Below are 20,690 nucleotides of genomic sequence, written 5' to 3'. Positions count from 1 at the left end.
GTATTGTAACATGGTAATCTGGGTTGGGATTAGATAACAGCGAAGACACTGAAGGCAGTTTCGTGAACGAGATGTTTTTTTATTTTTAATAATATATTGAACTACGGATGACTGACATGCATAAAATCCAATCATGGATGTAACAAACTGATGCGCACCGAGTTGAACAACTAATATAAGAAAATGATATCGTTCCTAACTGGAACTAATTAAGAACATGCAACTTAGCATTCAACAAGTATCAACGGATGGAACTTGTAAAAAATATGATTGCTATATATGGACTATAACCATGGATGACCAAAGTTTATAAGTTAAACACAAATGAACATTGTTTCTTTTCCCACTAAGGGTATAAAAAGTACATGGATTTACGCAAATCCGCAAATGTTATAATTCTGTCACTAAGGGTAATTAAAGCATGGACTTTGTTTCGTCCACGAGTAGGATAGATATACACATGTATTTGATTTTCACTGATTACATAGATTTTTGTTTTCACTGAAGTAGTGATATTGAATAACTTCACAACGGAGCTCATGGCGTTCAGTTGACGACCATTAAGTGTTTTCGGTATCACCACTGTATCGGATGATCAAGGAGCCCCCACGCATGGCCCGCCTTTCCGAGTTTACTGAAGCATTCATCAAGAGCCCACTTATTTGCTGCAGACCAGTTGGTCCCAAAGCTCTGGTCCCTCAACACGTGAAAACCAAACCTCCCAACCAACGTCACTATACAAATTATAAGAAACCCCAATGAGCATCGCGTTTTATCATAGCCGGTACAGTTTTTCTAGACCACCCCGGTGGCCTAGTGGATAGAGCGTTCGCCTCGGATGCGGGAGGTCGTGGGTTCGATCCCCGGCCGAGTCATACCAAAGACTTACAAAAATGGTACTAACAGCTGCCTTGCTTGGCGCTCAGCATTAAGAGGTTAGTGTTAGGACTGGTCGGCCTGGTGTCAGGATAATGTGACTGGGTGGGACATCATGCTACATGTCTGCGGCATGATGCCTCAGTGCTAGACATCGCTATAAACTGTCACACGGCAGACATCGTAGCGATATGACTGAAACATTGTTAAAGCTACGTTACAAATCCTAATCATACACACACACACAGTTTTCCTATAGCATGTGAAGTATCCTACTTTTGATATCACAACGTGTTACATATCACTTGATATGACTCTGGTCCAAATAGGCCCATGAAATTATTACGCAGAGTTCTCTTTAATTTTGGCTGTTCTCGTGGGAAAACCTTTTTAACCCCGCCTTCTGGAATGTTTTGTTTTCAATGAACATTTTTGCGGCCATTTTTCGACTCGAGTCACGAAAGTGACTTGTGGAAAAATGGTCTCGTCTGTCTAAATTTGGCCAATTTACGGAAAATGGCTTGAAATCCCAAGACAAGAACAATAAGTAATACCAAAGGTATTGCTCAGCTGATAGCGTGTGTATTGGGTGGGAGGTAGGGGTGGAGTACCTGTAACATGGAATCCACCCTATATACAAGCGTGGTTTAAAGGTTAACTCACCCTGTTCACAGAAGAATGTGTTCATAAACCGGTCTTCCACCTGACTGAACGTTATCCAGCCACAGCATATTTACTAGGTAAAATGTGATGTAATTTCGAATCTAAATGAAATTTGTTTACGTCTCCTGTTCCAAAATCAAATACTGCAAATTGTTACACGGGGGGAGTGATTGTCCCTCCGTATTTGGTTTTCGTTATCTAGGGGTTGACCGCCCTCGATGTTATTGCCCGGTTCGAGTAAAATATAAATATAAGTGGTGAAACTTATAGGTGGAATAGATAGAGATCTGAGCAGGTATATAGAACAAACCAACACGAGCCCCGTACATGTAAACAAACAATTTAATCAATTACATACAAACACTGTGAAAATTCATTACATCAGGAATGTACTCTGCTTTTAGGAATTTAAATTTCACCGAAATACAAAGAAATCGCAAATAGATTTAAATAAAATAGTCGATCTGTTTACTGATAGATTTAGTTCATCATAGGATCGAGTGAACAATCGAAGTCAACGTCTTGTACGATTTCATAACCTGCTCGTCCTCAGTCTGTTTTTGCTTCCTCTGTCGCTGTTTAGACCCTTGGATCTCAGGATGATACTTTCTACCATCCGTCTCAGGACACTCTCAGAATAAATCTTCAGAAATTAATACGTCGCAGGATTGCGTCACAGGATTATACGTCTCACTGCACTCTTCTCTATGCTTCTCCGTATAGGTCTCAGAATAACACCACCTCATTCGTTCCATACCTCTCTGGAGCTATTTTCTCCCTTTTAGATAAATATAAATAGAGACAACCTAAATTTCCCGTTATTTATGAAACGGTTAATTCTTCATTATTCTCCCTCGTTATCAGATTCACTATCAGTGCTAAACAGACGCTAAGGCTATCAATCGACTCCACATGTCCTATAATGACCCTAGTTAGTCAAACGGCTAATTCGTTACGCCTTGACCTTACACATTAACACATACGCGAGGCCTGGGGTTCTGAGCCAGCCTCAACTTTTACACAGCGAATAAATAGGATACATCACATCAATCAATTACTAGATCATTTCCGTCAATACACCCTTATTCTTAATCATACGTGAAATCTTCTAAATTCGGCGAATTCACACGGATTCTTGTAATCATATTAACTAATATAATGCATTAAATTCTTAGAACATAATTCTTATGCAAACAAGACGTCAAATTCAAACAATTCGTCAAACTTATCTAAAGAAGATTAATGTACAACTTCCTATGCATGAACTCAACACAGTTATACTTCATAAAGCAAATTATTACACGAATGTAGAATAAAGATTCATGCAGATACAAATAAATAACTTCAGCAAAGCATCATATATGGCATCAACAAATTACATGGAATTGTCACACTACCTTTGCTTTCAACGTTCCTCCCTCCAATCGGTAAATTAGTTCGTCGGTTCCTTTCGACAATCGTCCCCTTTTTGGACAACAGTTGTTTTACGGAAACTTCTTGCAATTTTCCGGAGTCGTACTTTTTGGGTCTCCTCTCGTAGGAAAAGCTTAGACTGATTAAAATTCGATGCGGGCGATATTAAAACCTATGAAATTTTGTGTTGGAACACGCCCTCTCATTTAACGTACCAATCAGAATCAAATATCTCTGCCGCCTTTTTCCAGAGGCGCCAAAGTCAGGGTCAACTTGACCCTGGTAGTTTGAGTAACAGAGTTTCTGCGATCTCTCAAATGTGACAACTTTACCATGAAAATGAAGTTTTCCTTGTCCTAAATTGTCCGCCTGGCTGCTGTATAAACAAATGTTTAATTAGGAACGAAATTCTCCCTCTAAAGGACATTACCGTACACGGTAGTATGGCGATATGATACGCGCCTGTCTCCATAAATCTAATTAATGGTTGTCTGGTCTCAACTAATGTATTCTTGTTAGATCGACATAAAATTTGCCACTTCACACAAATATCCGGACACAAATATGTTACAGTAAATATGTATATTGTATATTGCAATGGTGAAAAATCACAGTACATTATATTGTGGTCAGCGTGACACGTAAAAAATGCAGACTGCGAGGGGCATACGTTTAATTTTTATTTGAGTCTGTTCGATAGCTGTCAGACAGACTGAAGAGACCATTGCTAACGTAAGGTCAAAATAACGGGAAAAAGAGAGTTGAGACAATCCAGAGAAAAACTTTTGGGAAATTTTGGGATGCTTGAGACAGTCTCAAAAATGATATTTTCCAGAATATGAATATTAATAATAAAGGCTGACAAGAGCGGATTATTGTGACTTCGATGTGAGTGTTCAAATCTTTGTGATGCTAGAGAAAGTAATCCGCATTGGTTAAGCTAAACGAGGGGATGGAGTTCAAGGTTTTAAGAAATTCCCTTCGCAAAATTAATCAGTCCAAGTTCAGATGGTAGCCAGAGTGTGACTCCGAGGAAAATTAATAAGTAATTTCTCTCTTTAAATAAATTGTTCAAGGGACAGGGGTCTGGAGATTTAAGAGACCAGGCACAAGAGAAGAGACGGAGTGAATTCTCTGATCATAAGCGAGATGGCTCGGGAAGTTATTATCTCAATTTCATACAATAAGCTCATTAATGTTATTTATTTAATTTATTCATTTTAAATCACAGATCAATTTTCCCGTGATTTCGGAATCTAAGGGTTTGCATGCCGTTTTCACAAATATTATATATCTCATGTATTATATGAACGAATTCGGATTTAGAGGCTTTTGCACGTAATAGAAATCATGTAGTGTAGGAATTTCATGTATTACTCGGATATGCATTGTGAGAATTAATTTATTTGTCTTGATGGTTATAGGGATCATGGATCCTAAAGATTTCATGCATTTCTTCTGATACGAATTGTGAGCAGTACATTAGCAGTCTTAATTGATTTTGTATCATGTATGCTGAGAATTGATTTATCCATGTCTGAAAATGTATGTCAATGAATCGCTAATCAGCAAAGTAACGTAGCTAGGGTAGGGAGTAAAGAACATTAATTCATTTATGTAATTAAGCTGTGAATTCTTTTCCACCAAGAACGTGTGTCGGCTGACAGGAACGTGTGTCGGATGACAGGTCAGCTAGTAATTTATAGCCACAGTGGGATGTAATGGTTATCCAAAAGGTCTGCTTATATCATGTTCCAGTAGAAATGCGAGTAGCCACTAAGAAGACATTAATTTATAATGGTAGGGTGTGTGTATCAGTATCTGGTTTTTGAACTGAACATATTAGCTTTGTTATGTTGAATTGCAATAAGAAGATATCTGACGTAAAAGAGTGGGAATATTGTTAACCCCAGGAGAAAGAAAAAAACCTGGCACGTATTTAGGATGGGTATTATTTTTTCATTTGAAGGAAAAAATAGCTCCATATCTGAACTGCACGGTGGAAAAGAGCACAGTCTACAACCAAAACGGTTAATGACCCGAAGAGGCCAGGTGAAGTGTGAGAGAGAGAGAGTTGTTGTTGTTGTTGGGTTTAACGCCATTTTTCAGCACACGATAGGCTATACATGGCGGCCAGTATTAATGGTGGAGGAAGAACCCGGGAAAACCCCGGAGAGAACCACCGACCCACGAGAAGCTACTGGCAAGCTTTCTCACATACCCACATTGGCTGAATCCGAGACTCGAACCCATGCAGACAGAGGTGAGATGGCCGTGTTCCTTAACGGACAGCGCTTTAGACCACTCGGCCACTCGGGGCCCCTGAGAGAGAGAGAAATATATATATATATATATATATATATATATATATATATATATATATATATATATATATATATATATATATATATATATATATATATATATATATATATATATATATATATATATATATATATATATATATATATATATATATATATATATTATTCTGCAATAACAAGATGTATACAACGTGAATAATTCAAAATTGTACCTGTTTTTCGAAAGTTATTAACTGTGACCATTAACCCTTCTGTTGGAATCCACGGATCTAGAGGTTAAAAAAGACTACCGCTGTTATATATATACATCATACATACAACGTATTTAAAAATGTTGGTGAATTTCCGTTCAGTGATTTTAAAGGAGACACAATTGCAAAGAGAAGAAATATGCAGACGGACAGAATGAAGGTATCATGCAATCTCCTGATACTAACGCTAAAGTATTATAAATATGAATTATGTTACACATGTATACATACGTATGTAGGTTTGAGCTGGAACAGCGTGTTCTTCTTAAAGTCAAACATATATTTTATCTTTGTCCAAAACACAAAAGCGAAGTAATTGACGAGAAACATTACATCAATGTTGATTTCGACACAAATATTGTCTTCGCAGTTTTTGTCGGGGGTGGGGTTGTTGTGTTGAACTTTTCAGTAATTTTTAAAGTAAACGTGACTGCTATTTCAAAATATACTTGTGTGTGTGTGTCTATATATATATATATATATATATATATATATATATATATATATATATATATATATATATATATATATATATATATATAAGGAGAGAGAAAGTACAAATTATTTAAATAATTCTTCTGATTTCTTTGTCTTTTGTTATGGGGAATATTTTGATTTGTGCGAAGGCTCAAAACTATTTATGTAATGCTTCTTGCGCATTTATTTAAAGGCCATAAAAGCACCAACAACTAATATCATGTATTAATGGGTTCCCCATAAGGAGCCCAATTACCAATGGGTTTTGACTGTCTGCCTCTTCTAGTAGACCCCCTTCCTACAATAACAAAACAGCATTCCCAATCAAAGCCCTCGTGGAAAGCGTGCTTTTTCTCGAGCGTTTTCCATTCGCTCATTTCGACCTTGAATGACCTATTCCACCGCTGAACTGGATGCCGCTGTTTTACAGATGGTGTGCTTGAAGTCAATACCGACAGACGGATACAAGAACACATTACGAAAACTCTGATACTTGATTTGGATCGATATATTGAGGTAGGTCAGTTGTCGTAAATTCATGGCAATTATTTCTCTATTAATTATTTAAATCATTTTTCTACTTCAGTAGTTCCATGTATGATACATGTAGTGATTATTGATAAATATGTAGATTTTTGTGTGAAAATGTTCTTTTATTATACTAATATTTATTATAGAAGCATATGCATGGTCGGAGATCAATACAGAATGTTCATCTTTCACAGTAGCAGGAGGAAATAAATACAAAATACTGCGTAAAAATCCTTGATTCGAAATTACGCATTCAGTTCTTTACCTCAGTGTGTGCAATTCTATAAAGGAAATTAAGAAATGTTTCATATATTACTACATATTTTTTTACAGTGTATAAATATGATGTGGTATTAAAGCTCTACATTTTGTCGAAATTTACGCAAATACTTTAAATTTAAGAAATATTTATCACACAGTCCAGTTTATCCCCAGCTGCTAGCATGTCAATGGTGAAATAAGTATTCATAGGGAATAGATGGAACAAGTTGTGGTTTAATGGTGCTAGATCGAGTAAAAGAAAATGTGGTTTAATGGTAGTTACGGGCTGACCATTTCATTTTTTGGGGGTTGGTTGGATTAATTTGACTAAATGTCAAGCAGCCAAATTACTTGTTAAAAAAACCACTCTCCAACTGATTTATAGAAAGAAGAATTATATGCTACCCGTCATAATATCTGAAGAAAGAAAACAAATTTATCCTCAGATAAAAGAATAAAAATAAGATTTGAGAATTTACAAGGCTACCAATAAAAATCTTCAATCTCAAATGCAAATGTTAAAGGACAATTGTTTACATTTATCATTATGAAGGTATTACGGACTTTTTAAAAAGAATGACCGGAGATAAGTAACGTCAATTACAAGTCCGTACCAGCTACGCGGTTTCTCTATTAGGTTTTACTGGACAATTATTTTGATGAATTTTCATGGGTGGAGGACAGATTGCAGAACTAATGATAATAATTCTACATTAACGCTTAAAATACACGCTAATCATATATTTTACTCATTTTTTTAAACAAAAATATTTCATGACATAGGTTGCAAGACCTTTATTAAGGTATTCGGGTTAATTCCAAGAACAACAATTAGCTTTTATACTGAGCTGGTATTAATCCAGCCTCTCTTTCGTGGTGATAGATACGCCTGGCATGGACAATTTTTAATCTTTTCCTATAACACGGCAGCTCAAATAAACAACACGGGCCTTATGCACAATAAGTGCCCATTGTTTCGCGATATTTCACCTCTGTATCAGCTACACGTAAATAAATGAACCAAGTTGACCTTTCGTTTGAAGCCCATGTCCCGCACTTTATCTTCTCTTCCTGTATAACGGTTAAAGGCAGTAACCTAACAAGCCAATCCACTTGTAAGACCAACTCAAGATCAATGTAGACCAAATTGCATATTTAGTTTTTATGTAAACGTGTTAAAAATGGGTTTGCAGTACAAGCCCTAAGTCTAAAAACGCAAGAGTCAAGATACAAAACTATCCGTAAGAGGTTAGATAGAAAAGACTCGAGTGATACAAACAAAACCAATACTGTAACAGATGTAAGTAATTATAAGCCGTTAACACGCCTCATGCCTAGTTTCCTTACAACTAACAAAGTTTGGCACCGGTTCGGACAATATTGTACCGGAATATAAAACCATTCGGATTCCCGAGCAAGTTAACCCTATACCCTGTGCTCTTTTTCTTTTTCAGCCGAATTTTCGTATCACAATGCTGTCTTGATGCGACCGCTAAAGTATTGTACTAATTACATTTCGATTTTAACATGCAATAAATATAAATTCACCCCAACCCGCAGAAGTTCGGCTTTATGGTAGTTTTATGTTTGTAGTGGCAAGGAGCCAGAATCGGAACGACAGATTGCTGACAGCAGAGACTATTATAAACACATTTTCCTTTCGATAAACCATTGCGGCTAATGGGGCTCGGACCAGACGCCCTCTCTAGTACTAGGGCAAGCCACAGAAGTTAAATAAATTAATACCAAGTTTCCATTACCCTCTCGAAATAAATTTAGTAGCAAATCAGTCATAAATGACTGTGTAGTATGAACCAGCTTGTATGTCTTTTCGTTACAATATACAGGCCCGGTCCTAGGATGTACGGGGCCCAAGGCAGCAAGCAATGAGCGCGGGGCCCCAAGCAAACAATTGCATTGCGGAGTTGATTTCCTGAAAGTGCGGGGCCCAAGGCGGTTGCCTCGTTCGCCTTGCCCTAGGGCCGGGCTTGACAATTCATGCAGCCTGCATCAAATCATGCTACTGTAACTATGTAGTTTATATTCATCTGTGCATAAGCATAGCGCTTAGAGATTACCCCGTCAATAGAAAGAAACTATCACATTGTCAATGGTGTCATCAATGCTATTCTCCTTGTTAGAGGTACCACCACTTATTTGCCACCACTTATTGCTGTTGTGTGCTTAAATTATACGTATTCAGTGCATGCCTGCACATGTATTATTGTAAATACTGAATGAACATATGAAAAACAGCAGCAACAACAACAAAGTTATATAGTCGAAACATATACCTTCCTTTTGAAGATATGAATGCTCCCACAATAAAATCGGAAAAATTTCAAATTGCAAATATATCAAATTTTTAATTAAAAAAAGTTGATACCATTTAATGACACGTAATACCTGTTCGGAAGTATGAAATGCAGCTCAACGTCTTTATCCGAACTACATCCGGATTATCGGTTTATCCTAACCTCATATTTAGGTCTCACTAGACAGTTTTCTGGTGCGAATTGTGATGGGACTAAGACAAACTTCAGAAAATGAGAACATTTTTTTTGCATTAAAGATGCAAATAAATCCAACCAATGATTGTTCTGCAAAGCATGCTTGTTAGATTCCAAATGAGGTATTCGGGGCCAACTGTTGCTTTTACACTGCGCTAACATTACTCCAGTTCCTTTTTTTGCGTTCATTTTTGACAGTAAAGAACTATTTTGAATATTTTCCTGTGATAAGGCCGCTCAAACAACATGCATGTTTAAAGTTGATTGGTGTTGGAAGAAATTGGCATGCTTTTAATCACCGCTGAACCTTCTCGATTTCGATGTTAACCTCTGTAGCAGTCGTATATAAATACGTAAGCCAAGTTTGCAGTTCATTTGCAGCCCAAGTTACGCATTTGATCTCCACTTCTAGTCCGAGACGGGCAGTCACCAAACAAATGAATCCATTTTTAAACTTGTCTCGAAGCAGTTTTAAAAAAATTGCAGATTTAGTTTGTGAATTTATAAACGCAAGGTTCATGCTTCTCAGGTTCATAGCCTCTACCTTAATTAAGGGGTGTGTGTGTGTGAAAATACGAAACTTGCCTATGTCTCGCTTACGAGCAAGCCATTGGAAGTCATTTGTCGCATTTTCTTTTTTAAAAATGTAACATTTTTAAGTCTTAGGCTGTCACATTTAGCTCTTTTATTGTTTTTTATCATCTGTGTTCGCAAAAATTAAACGGAAAAGCGACGTAAAGTGTTTTTTTTTTAAAACGAAGCCGACCTGACACAAGCGGTCTGTACAGAGGTCACATAAGTAAGCTAGCAATTGAGTGGAAACATAGTTACCGCCTTTTTCATTTCATTATTTTCCTGTCTCAGTTTGATACGACTTGATCATAATAATAATAATAATAATAATAATAATAATTTTTCACCGTTTGTCGGCTTAATTCGGGTCAATACTAAAACCAACATTTGTGTGTACCACGCTCTATATGATGCCAGAACAAGCGGAGAACTGCCCGGTAACACAATCAGACTTGCATTTAGCCCTTTACTCATGAAGCATTTTGGGTATATAACTCATGCTGAAACATAATATCCCTAGACTTGAACACTGTAACTTCAGTTAGTTAGATTAACATCATAGAATTCGGACGATATACATGCAGCATCATAGAATTCTGATGTACATGCAGCATCATATAATTCGGACGATGTACGTACATCATATAATTCGGACGATGTACATGCAGCATCACAGAATTCGATGTACGTACATCATAGAATTCTGACGATATACATGCAGCATCATAGAATTCGGACGATGTACGTACATTATAGATCTCGGACGATGTACATGCAGCATCATGGAATTCGGACGATGTACATGCAGCATCATATAATTCTGATGAACATGCAGCATCATAGAATTCGGACGATGTACATGCAGCATCATGGAATTCGGACGATGTACATGCAGCATCATAGAATTCGGACGATGTACATGCAGCATCATAGAATTCGGACGATGTACATGCAATATCATAGAATTCTGATGTACATGCAGCATCATAGAATTCGGACGATGTACATGCAGCATCACGGAATTCGGACGATATACGTACATCATCATAGAATTCGGACGATGTACATGCAACAGATTTGGAGGATCTACCGACCAGTTGTCTTACTTCGCCACTAAGAAGGCTTGGCGAAATTTGGAGGGGAAATATGACGTATTACAAAGAAAGCAACAAATTTCCATCAAGATGAGTATTTTGTAGAAAAAAATAAAAGAAAGTACACACTGAATTGGCTATAAACCAATTTTTTTTAAATCACAAAACGCGCTATTGAGAAAACAATCAAAACGTGGAGATAAGTTTGTAGTGCAAACAATACTAAGATTTATCTGATTTTATGAATTGTAACCTTTAAATTACAAAAAAAAATCTTTTGGAACATATAGAGCATTTCATGCACCGTAAAGTAAGTTATTTTTACATTTTTACTTGTGTATTTTAGAGAAAATTATTATATTTTCAATTTTACAAAACTTGTTGGTTTTCGTTCTTTTGTTACTTTTTTTTAAGACCAAAGAGTCGTAACAATTTACAAAATATAACGACAATGAAAGTAACTGTTTCCATATTAATCAGCTTCGTTGTGTAATTTTCACTACGTAACCCATGTATATTTCGCAATATTTGTGCTATAAATAAATGTTAACCTGTCGGTTAATTGCTAACTATGGCAATTCTGTCTAAGCATGCATCCACTTCAAGAGCTCTGTAATCCGTTATGAGTACTTGATCTGTGTAAACTGTGCCTGTGCTTATTCTTAGCAATTTGAGCACAGTAATTCTTGTCACACACCAAATTCTGTCTGTCGATCTGTCTGTCTGTCTATCTACTTGCCAAATATTCTTTAAATCAGTGCATTATACAGCAGCATTAATAGAAAATATTTAATTCGTGTCATAATAGAAACATAGTTATATAATTTGATTTTGACAGATAGTTTCTAATATTAGTGTTTCTTCTACGTCTGAACTTAACTTCCCAGACGGTTAACTTTCGAGAGCAAAGTGTCGTAGGTTTTGGACGGATTATTCTTCAAATGGTTTACTTTCGACAGCACAGTACCCTAGATATTGGACAGCTTATTTCCAAGACTGTTCTTTCGAGAGCATAGTACCGTAGGCATTGGGCAGCTTATTTTCTAGAGCAAAGTGTCGTAGGTATTGAACAGTTTATTTCCCGGACGGTTTATGTTCGAGAGCAAAGTGTCCTAGGTATAGGACCGATTAATTCTCTGATGGTTTACCTTCGAGAGCACAGTACCGTAAATATCTGACAGCTTATTTCCCAGACGGTTTACTTTCGAGAGCCAGGTATTGGACAGCATATTTCCCAGGCGATTACTTTCGAGAGTACAGTAACTGTATTTGACGGCTTATTTCGCAGACTGTTTACTTTCGTGACAAAATTGTCGTATGTATTTGACACTTTATTTACCGGACAGTTTACTTTCGAGAGAACAGTAACTGCATAGGACAGCTTATTTCCCAGTAAGTTTACCTATGAGAGAGCAACTTAAGGCAGGAACTTGGCGGCTTTTTAAATGGTAGCCTCACATTCGAGATCGGTTTCATTTGGAATTTGTAGAATATCTGGTTTTACCCTCCATGGTTAAAATTTTTATTTCATCGTTCTTCTTAAATATTATACTATTTCAAAATTGTAGAAACTTCAATTGAATAAGACATGATAATGAATCTTTTGTTGTGAATACCTATTGTATTTTTGTTTCCAAATCGAACCACAGCCAATGGCAAGAACTTTGTTGTATAGATATCCATAAACAACATTCACGTGTTGAAAGTCTCAAATTTAAATATTTGAATTTCCTGATAAATACAGAATATAAATTCTCTTCACGAACAGAAAATGGCAGTTATTTAGATGCCTTTGAGGAAATAATGAGCCCGGGAGTTTCTATAATTTCGTTGTTATTTTTAAAACGTGCAAAAGTTAGGATTTACTTTCTGCGTTGAAATGGACCTCATCAGCAATTACTAAAGTTGGGCATTGTGTAAGTATGGATTGGAGGCTCGTTGAATATAAATGTGCAAATACATAAACAAATACAAATATATGCATAAAATGTTCAAATGAACTATGATTGCAGTTGATATCTAAAGAAACGAGAATCATCAAAAGAAAACTTGGTTTTGCACAGAACTGCAGAATTTACAAAAACCTATCTTGATTTGGTAAGTTGCCTTGGCACACGCTAGAAGTGAGAAAAGGAGCTGAGTGACAAATCCATTTTAAAAGCGAACAACCAGATAATTATTATATATAAGTGTACGTCCACCTCGGATGCGGGAGGTCGTGAGTTCAATCCCCGGCCGAGTCATACCAAAGACTTGCAGCTGCCTCGCTTGGCGCTCAGCATTAAGATGTCAGTGTCAGGACTGGTCGGCCTGGTGTCAGGTCAATATGACTGGGTGGGACATAATGCTACATGTCTGCGGCATGATGTCCCAGTGCTAGACATCATTATAAACTTTAATACTGCAGACATCGTAGGGATATGACTGAAAAATTGTTAAAGTTACGTTAAAAACCCAAATCACACTCACACACACACACACATAAGTGTACGTCATCGCTTTATTTTACCATTCGGAAGCTTCATTTTATATTGGCCTGCTCGTTCGGGTAGTTGAATTACTGTTTTCATTTTATGCTCTTATGTTATTTTACTTTGATTGTGGATACCGTCCTTTTAAATCAACTTATTTTTGAGGATGGAATATTATCACAAACAGCAAGGTAGTATTTGTATCAAAGCCTTCCCAATATTATTCCCTAGGCATTTCACGGTTAGGTCTTTTGACAGTTTATGAAATGATGCACAATATACCCTGAGTGTTTTCCCTAATGAAAAAGGGCCCTTGACGATATGTTAAAATCATGGATATAGGATGCAGATTGACCGTATGTTAAAATCATGGATATAGGATGCAGACTGACCGTTTGTTAAAATCATGGATATAGGATGCAGATTGACCGTATGTTAAAATCATGGATAGAGGATGCAGATTGACCGTATGTTAAAATCATGGATATAGGATGCAGATTCTTTAGAATGAGGGCTGATTCATCAGATGCAAGTACAATTGTTTGTCCGGATGCTTGAAAAAGAATACGATAATTTTGTCAGCCCTATATCTTTCTAGACATTTTGTTGTTGTTGTCGTTGTTGCTGCATCAGCAAATGTTGGCGAAATTTAAGGAGCTAAAGCATCCATGTCACTCTGTTACGGGGTACAAAAGTTGCAAACAATAACATCCAACACAAAGTAGATTCCCAGCCAATTTTGAATGTACACTCAAGCTAGGGTTCAAGACGACTGTCCTTTACACAGAACAGACTGGTAGGTTTGCACCAGGGGAATAGTTTATCAAAACTACAGAACGGAGACAAAGTCAGGGTTCATTAACAGTATAAATTCAATGATGACAATATAAAGACTGCAGATACTATGGGTCAGAATCTGTGTCAGTATCAGATGTGTGAACTATGTAAAAATTGTTTCTAACATTACCATATCTGACCGCTTAAAGGAGACCAGAAACCAATGGAAATATAGAATAATAATAAAAGTACTATAGCAGAAAACCTTATTCTGAAGTATCATCTGCGACCGTAATGCCAATATTTAAATATTGGCCTATCTTCTAGGAGCTGAATTTCCGTGACCTCGTATGCAAAATTTTCGCGCCTATTCGGTTACTTTCGGGATGTGACGTCATAGTAGCGACTCCAGCAACCCAAGTGGGAGTTGCCAGAGTAAAAGACAATACCGTTTTGCGTTGCTTACGGGTGTAATAGAACATTAAGAAAAGCCTGTTGACATAAAAAAATAAAAAATTTCTTTTCCGAAAGATAAAGGCATAATTAAAGAATGGGTACATTATTACAAACGAGTCGATTTCAAAGCAACACCATACAGCACTATGTGCTCGTTACATTTCTCAAAGGAATGTTACGGGAGGGACCATGAAAAAATAGCAGCTCAAAGATACGCAAATGCTAGGCCTAGACTAAAAGTTGGCGCTGTTCCAGACATACCTTTGGACATTTTAAATCCTGGGAAAAGTGTTAAATGTGTGAGTTACGAAAACAGGCAGAAGGACGAGTAAGTGACCACAAAATGCAACAATCAATCCACACATCTTTTATCTAAAAACAGCAGTGCTAAAAACAAATCTGATAGCCCGACACCCTGGGCCCCTTCTGGTTTAAGTTCCGGCCCATCCTGTATTCAAACTGAGGTGCCCGTCAGGCTTGTCGAAACAAAAATTTTTTGCCTGAGGAAACTTTGATTGCGTTGGTGAAATGAGTAAATGTATTTTCAAGATGTTGACATACATGCCTTAACACGGCACAATCTAAATCAAATCACCACTGTCCTAGGTGAAATTTAGATTTGATTTTAATCAAATGGAAACTTTTCTAAAAATAAGATTCTAAACCTGTCGTGTTTCGAGAAAACACAATTTTCAGTAATCTTATAAAAATTAAAAATTTTTTAAAAAATGCATTGTATACATGTAGCATGCATAAATGGTAATCCGTAATAATTGGAACTGATATAAAACTATTCCTCGGGCAGTTTAAAAAGCAGCGATTAAAAAAAAAGAGGTCAAAGTTTCACATTAACTGTCTGACAATAGAACGTGGGGGGGGGGGACTATTGACCCACCCCCCTTGCCCCAATGTGCGACCGCCCATTTGACGTGCCTTTTCTCCCTGCGATACGCCTTATTATTCCCCCATGACAAGCCCCTTTTGCATATTCTGGTCAGTTCTGGCTAAATTGCAAAATAGCTAAAGTTTTGATTTAAGTACGCAAACAATAAAGCCGGTGTGACTAATGAACATAATCCTTATCCTTGCATTGATCTTGTGAAAAAGACTGCCCTTCGGACATACTTCAAAGAAACCATGTTCGACAGTGTGTGTATGCGTAAGCACCAGCAATTGATTACCAAATAAACGATGCCTATTTTGTTGTTACTTACGATGCCATTGACTTAATTTTAACAGTTCAAATCTGCAGTCACAAGTTACCGTACTTGTGGCAACTGTTTTTCTCACGTTTTATGCCCCACCTTATTTCCTTAGGTTTAAGTCTTAATGCATGTAACACTGTTTGCTGAATAAAATATTTATTCAGAATTAGTTCTTTCGGGCCACATATAATGCATGGTATATTTTGTTTTATTCCTTGTAATTTAATCATGATAATTAAACTTTTCATATACGGTAGAGCAATGTCAGGTGTTAACTGGCCGAGATTCTTTGGCGGAAATGGAGATGCGATTTTGTTTGCAGAGAAAATTTCAAAGTGATCATTCATTTAAGCTAATTGGTGACAATTTTATTCTTTTAATTTTTTTAATACTATAGTACTGTTGTAGTTGTTTAAAAAGTCTGAAATTTACTTGAATAATGTTTAATCTTCACGTTCTATCTACTGAAGAAGAAAAAAAGAAAGAAAAAAAAACTGTTGTATGATATTAATTATTTCGTCCAGTGTCGGTTTAGACGTGTGTGCATGTGATTTGAATTTTTAACGTAGCTTTAACAATTTTTCAGCCATATTGCTACGATGTCTGCAGCGTGGCAGTTTAGACTGTGGATTGCATACGTTATATTTAAAAATGGTTTGGGGTTGGGGTTTTCTCTTCTGACAAATGAAAATTGACAGACATAATGTAATACTCGGGACTTCGCTGCCCAAAATTGAGAGATATTACGAGATCGGGAGGTAGAAGAGGAAATACCCCCAAAATATTAAGGTTTTTCTCTCGGCTTGAGAGTTGACAGGTATGAACTGTCCGGGCTTGTGGAATTTCATTCAGGACTTTAGTTTATTTAAGTCACCAGCCCGGGGCCTGTGCCTAACAAATTTCTTTTAGCACTTACCAGTACAGTACATAAACTATTATATCAGATTGCAGATTCAACTTTTGAATGTGCAACCCAAATGTGGTCTCCTGTCTGCCTCGCTCGCCAATGTTTATGTTTGCATTCGAGGACTGGCTAGTATAGCGTCACGGTACCACGTGATCTGTCGTCTCATCAAAACTCGGAAAAACTCGGCAATTTACGGAATCGTGGTATCTTCCACGCAATATAATCACTACCCGCTTACGATATTTAATTTATAAACATTGCAGTCGAATTAAAATCTGTAGAGAATTACATACGTAAAAGGAAAATTTTGATTTCTAGTCTCCTTTAAAATCCTTTAAACTAAAACTACCATATACACCAATGTCTCTTGCTTTAATGATAATCAATGTTTATACATTAAATTGAGGGAAATGTTAAGCATTAATATGACGGTAACATCTCCCCCACCCCTTAAGAGAAAACTTTAGTTTTCGAACAAAATTATAAAGGATGGATAAGCAAGATTGAAGAGTCACTATTTGGCTGTATACAGTTCTATGCAATTATCTTAACTTCATGAAATTTAAAAGTTCTAGCATCGCCCTCGTAGAGTTCTATCAAATAACATACAGTGCAATCATACAATGACTCGATAAATATTTCCATATTCCGAATACAACATCTAAAACAAACATTCTGGATTCACTCAAAATCAAACTGATCTGCATTATGAGAGTACTTAATTAGTGCATAAGATATAATACACATCTTCACATGGATCTTAATTCAGACAAGTCCAACAAGAATGAACACTAAAACACATGGTCTTAGACTCCAGCACGTGACAATCCATCAGCATTTGCATTCTCTGCTCGCCGACGGTGACTGATCGTGAGCTCATATGGTTGCAGACACAGGGACCATCTCAGAAGCCGTTGATTTTTTCCTTTGTTTTGGCTTAGCCAGGTTAGCGGGTTATGGTCAGTTTCGACACTGAATGGAGCACCAACAAGTAGTAGGGGAGAGATTATATCGCCCATACTATCGCAAGGCATTCTTTCTCAACTGTAGAATAATTCTGCTCTCTGGGCAATAGTTTGCGGCTAAGATACGCTATCGGATGTTCGTCCTTATTGTCATTGTACTGATTCAAAACAGCTCCAATGCTCACATTACTTGCATCCGTTTGCAGTAGAAATGGGTGTTCAAAAACAGCGTTGATCAAGATAGGTGCCTTTAAAAGTGCATTCTTCAAGCCACTGAATGACTTAACAGCTGTTTCATCCAGTGTAACACTATTTGGCTCTCCCTTCTTTGTCAAAATACAAAGTGGAGCAGAGAGCTCAGCAAAATTCTTGATGAATTTTCTATAATAGCCCACCATTACTAGAAAGGATCAAACCTCTTTCTTTGTTGTCGGAAGTGGGAAGTCAGTCATAGCTTTGACGTTGGCGTCGTCTGGTTTAATTTGTGATCCACCAACAATGTGACCAAAACAAACAATAGTATCCTTTCCAATGTCACACTTGGAAGGTTTAACTGTCAGATTGTTTACTCGCAATATCTCCAAGACTGCTCGTAGATCCTGAAGGTGGTCATGCCAGGTCTCACTGTAGATAGTGATGTCATCAAAGATGCAACATCACGTAGTTTGGACAGCAACAAGTCCATCATGCGCGAAAATGTAGCAGGTGAAGTTTTCATCACGAAAGGCATAACAGTAAATTCGTCAAGTCCAAAGGGTGTCACAAAGCAGATTTCTCCTGCGCTTCTTTAGACAGAGGTACCTGCCAGTAACCTTTGGACATGTCGAGTTTGATAATATATTTTGCATTTCCCAACTTCTCGAACAGTTCGTCTATCCTTGGTATAGGATAGGCATCAAAGAGTGTGATGTTCAATTTTCTGTAATCAACACAAGTCGTAGACTTCCATCTTTCTTTGAACAAGTACAATTGGTCAACTCCATGGGCTTGTAGACGGTCTTATAAATTCTTGCTGTAACATTTCGTCTACTATAGCTCTGACTTCAGCCCTTTTTGCATGGGGAATACGATAGGTTTTCTGCGTGATTGGAATGTCTGTTGTTCGAATGTTGTGAGTGATCAAGTTGGTTTTGCCTGGTTTTGAAGTTAGCACGTCTTCAAACTCAGAGCATAATTTTCGCACTTGTTCTCGCTGTTCTTTCGTCAGTCTGCCATTCAGACTGACATTCTCCAAATTCTCCACATCGGCCAGTGGGAGGTCAATCCCGCTGATAACAGTACAACTCGCTTGTACTGACGTAATAGGTTATTATGGTAGGTTGTTTGTCCTCGCCTACCACCAATGTTAATCTTGTAATTAACGTCATTGACTTTACGAATGACACGATAAGGTCCCTTCCAGTGAGCTTTCATCTTCGATGCATCAGATGGAAGCAAAACTAGAACCTCATCTCCGGGCCTGAATTCCTTTCGGTAGCATTTTTTTTTTCGTGCCATGATTTAACTTCCGAATTGAAAACACGTGTTCTACAACTGACTTCTGTGTCTCACCCTCACCGGTGAATAGATCATCAAGAATCTCCATCAGCCATCTTACTGGCCAACCATATAGCAGCTCAAACGGCGGAAACCCAGTTACCTCATGTGGTACCTCCTTATAGCAAAACAGTGCGTAAGGCATCACATCCCACTCTTCACCGTTCGTGGAACAGTTTCTTAAGACAGTTTTGAGTGTGCCATTAAATATTTCGACCTTTCCATTGGAGTGTGGCCCGTAATGAGAGGTTGTTATATCCTTGATGTTCAACATGTTGTAGAGTTCTTTTAGAGGAGTACTTGTGAAGTTGGTCCCTTGGTCTGTAAGGATAATCTTAGGTATACCAGCCCGACTAAATAGGCCAATTAAAGCGTTGGCCACTGTTTTGGCCTCAATGTCCTTCAAAGGAATTGCTTCCGGATACCGGGTGGCTTCATCAACGATGGTTATTATATATTTGTTCCCCGCCTTTGTGCGCTGTTGTGGGCCAACGATATCCATCGCAATCTTAACAAAAGGGTCAGACACAATTGTTGGAGACACCATTGGAGCTTTCTCCTTCCCTGTTCTCCTTGCTGTCCTTTGACAGATGTCACAGGCCTGACAGTGCCTCTGAATATCCCCAAACATTCCTGGCCAATAAAACTCAGTTGTTATTCTTGCCTTCGTAATCTCCCCTCTTAGATGACCAGCAAGGGGTCTATCATGCACCATCTCCACCACTGCTTGACGTAATTGCTTCGGGAAAACTAATTGGATCCCATATTTTTCTCCATCCGACGACTTCCACTTCCGTTTTAAAATTCCGTGCTCCCAGGAAAATGCATTGTCCACGCCTTCTGCTTCACTTTCAGATGACAGGGCCTTTTCTCTCACATCAGCCAACGAGCTGTCATTCTTTTGATACTGAGAAATCTATTCCACGTTAACACTGTGTTGCTGATCAACCGACAGGTTCTTGTCATCAGCATCATCTTCACGATGGATGTCATCCTCGTCCTCATCAGGACCATGATCACTATCTTCGTCCAAAAATAGCCTATACACATGTTCGTTGTCCAATCCATGGGATCGGACCCCACATTCTGTTATTTTTCTTTCACTTTCGTCAGCTTCCTCTTTCCGCACCCTTGCCTGGTTCGTTGTTACCTCCATAGACCTTTTTTTCCTACGTAGAATGTCCATACCCAGCAGCGCTTGCGCTGCCAAGTAAGATACCAATCCAACCTGGACATGACCCTTTTAGTATGGCGTGTCTAATCTATTATGGCTAATTTCGCATCAGAGGGCTGTCCAATGGCAGTGTAGTGTGTTATGTTCTGTCCTTCAAGGATACGTGACTTATCAACAAGGTCCTCACGTATCAAGGTCTTTTCTGCACCTGTATCTTTTAACAAAC

At 37.7% G+C, this 20,690-nt stretch overlaps 1 protein-coding gene across 1 annotated transcript in view; it reads left to right on the top strand.

Annotated features, from left to right (window-relative positions):
* Positions 1–6,354: 6,354 nt before the first annotated feature.
* The window catches only part of LOC149782858 (uncharacterized), a 34,862-nt gene continuing 20,526 nt past the window's right edge, over positions 6,355–20,690 (top strand). Inside the window, exon 1 of the mRNA XM_089934392.1 lies at positions 6,355–6,520. The gene's annotated coding sequence lies outside the window, so the exon portion shown is untranslated. The remainder of the gene's footprint in view (positions 6,521–20,690) is intronic.

This window comes from Sinohyriopsis cumingii, chromosome 15 (assembly GCF_028554795.1).
Source record: "Sinohyriopsis cumingii isolate HCF-2022 chromosome 15, ASM2855479v2, whole genome shotgun sequence".
In the NCBI taxonomy this organism is placed as follows: Eukaryota; Metazoa; Mollusca; class Bivalvia; order Unionida; family Unionidae; genus Sinohyriopsis; species Sinohyriopsis cumingii.
This window is presented reverse-complemented; position numbering and strand designations above follow the sequence as displayed.